The following is a 2,500-nucleotide window of genomic DNA, read 5'->3' on the forward strand; positions in this document are numbered from 1 at the left end:
GCTGGATGGGGCTTTCGTATAGCAGGGACGGTGCTGCCTCTCGCTTCGCTCGCTGTTCGCCGCTCGCCGCTCGCTCGCGCAGCCAAAAATGGCCAGTTTTGGCCCGTTTTGGCCAGTTTTTGGCCTGTTTTTGCGTTGCGCGGTGACCATCTTGAGCGGAGCAAAATGTCAGCCATCTCAGCACCCTGGAACCCCCCGGGTGGCACAGGGCTGGATGGGGCTTTCGTATAGCAGGGACGGTGATGCCTCTCGCTTCGCTCGCTGTCCGCCGCTCGCTGCTCGCTCGCGCAGCCAAAAATGGCCAGTTTTGGCCCGTTTTTGGGCCGTTTTGGCCTGTTTTTGGGCTGTTCTTGCGTCGCGCGGTGACCGTCGTGAGCGGAGCAAAATGTCAGCCATCTCAGCACCCTGGAACCCCCCGGGTGGCACAGGGCTGGATGGGGCTTTCGTATAGCAGGGACGGTGCTGCCTCTCGCTTCGCTCGCTGTCCGCCGCTCGCCGCTCGCTCGCGCAGCCAAAAATGGCCAGTTTTGTCCCGTTTTTGGGCCGTTTTGGCCTGTTTTTGGGCTGTTCTTGCGTCGCGCGGTGACCGTCGTGAGCGGAGCAAAATGTCAGCCATCTCAGCACCCTGGAACCCCCCGGGTGGCACAGGGCTGGATGGGGCTTTCGTATAGCAGGGACGGTGCTGCCTCTCGCTTCGCTCGCTGTCCGCCGCTCGCCGCTCGCTCGCGCAGCCAAAAATGGCCAGTTTTGGCCCGTTTTTGGGCCGTTTTGGCCAGTTTTTGGCCTGTTCTTGCGTCGCGCGGTGACCGTCGTGAGCGGAGCAAAATGTCAGCCATCTCAGCACCCTGGAACCCCCCGGGTGGCACAGGGCTGGATGGGGCTTTCGTATAGCAGGGACGGTGCTGCCTCTCGCTTCGCTCGCTGTTCGCCGCTCGCCGCTCGCTCGCGCAGCCAAAAATGGCCAGTTTTGGCCCGTTTTGGCCAGTTTTTGGCCTGTTTTTGCGTTGCGCGGTGACCATCTTGAGCGGAGCAAAATGTCAGCCATCTCAGCACCCTGGAACCCCCCGGGTGGCACAGGGCTGGATGGGGCTTTCGTATAGCAGGGACGGTGATGCCTCTCGCTTCGCTCGCTGTCCGCCGCTCGCTGCTCGCTCGTGCAGCCAAAAATGGCCAGTTTTGGCCCGTTTTTGGGCCGTTTTGGCCTGTTTTTGGCCTGTTCTTGCGTCGCGCGGTGACCGTCGTGAGCGGAGCAAAATGTCAGCCATCTCAGCACCCTGGAACCCCCCGGGTGGCACAGGGCTGGATGGGGCTTTCGTATAGCAGGGACGGTGCTGCCTCTCGCTTAGCTCGCTGTCCGCCGCTCGCCGCTCGCTCGCGCAGCCAAAAATGGCCAGTTTTGTCCCGTTTTTGGGCCGTTTTGGCCTGTTTTTGGGCTGTTCTTGCGTCGCGCGGTGACCGTCGTGAGCGGAGCAAAATGTCAGCCATCTCAGCACCCTGGAACCCCCCGGGTGGCACAGGGCTGGATGGGGCTTTCGTATAGCAGGGATGGTGCTGCCTCTCGCTTCGCTCGTTGTCCGCCGCTCGCCGCTCGCTCGCGCAGCCAAAAATGGCCAGTTTTGGCCCGTTTTTGGGCCGTTTTGGCCAGTTTTTGGCCTGTTCTTGCGTCGCGCGGTGACCGTCGTGAGCGGAGCAAAATGTCAGCCATCTCAGCACCCTGGAACCCCCCGGGTGGCACAGGGCTGGATGGGGCTTTCGTATAGCAGGGACGGTGCTGCCTCTCGCTTCGCTCGCTGTCCGCCGCTCGCCGCTCGCTCGCGCAGCCAAAAATGGCCAGTTTTGGCCCGTTTTGGCCAGTTTTTGGCCTGTTTTTGCGTTGCGCGGTGACCATCTTGAGCGGAGCAAAATGTCAGCCATCTCAGCACCCTGGAACCCCCCGGGTGGCACAGGGCTGGATGGGGCTTTCGTATAGCAGGGACGGTGATGCCTCTCGCTTCGCTCGCTGTCCGCCGCTCGCTGCTCGCTCGCGCAGCCAAAAATGGCCAGTTTTGGCCCGTTTTTGGGCCGTTTTGGCCTGTTTTTGGGCTGTTCTTGCGTCGCGCGGTGACCGTCGTGAGCGGAGCAAAATGTCAGCCATCTCAGCACCCTGGAACCCCCCGGGTGGCACAGGGCTGGATGGGGCTTTCGTATAGCAGGGACGGTGCTGCCTCTCGCTTAGCTCGCTGTCCGCCGCTCTCCGCTCGCTCGCGCAGCCAAAAATGGCCAGTTTTGGCCCGTTTTTGGGCCGTTTTGGCCTGTTTTTGGGCTGTTCTTGCGTCGCGCGGTGACCGTCGTGAGCGGAGCAAAATGTCAGCCATCTCAGCACCCTGGAACCCCCCGGGTGGCACAGGGCTGGATGGGGCTTTCGTATAGCAGGGACGGTGCTGCCTCTCGCTTCGCTCGCTGTTCGCCGCTCGCTCGCGCAGCCAAAAATGGCCAGTTTTGGCCCGTTTTTGGGCCGTTT

This window comes from Musa acuminata, unplaced genomic scaffold, assembly GCF_036884655.1.
Source record: "Musa acuminata AAA Group cultivar baxijiao unplaced genomic scaffold, Cavendish_Baxijiao_AAA HiC_scaffold_211, whole genome shotgun sequence".
Taxonomy (NCBI): domain Eukaryota; kingdom Viridiplantae; phylum Streptophyta; class Magnoliopsida; order Zingiberales; family Musaceae; genus Musa; species Musa acuminata.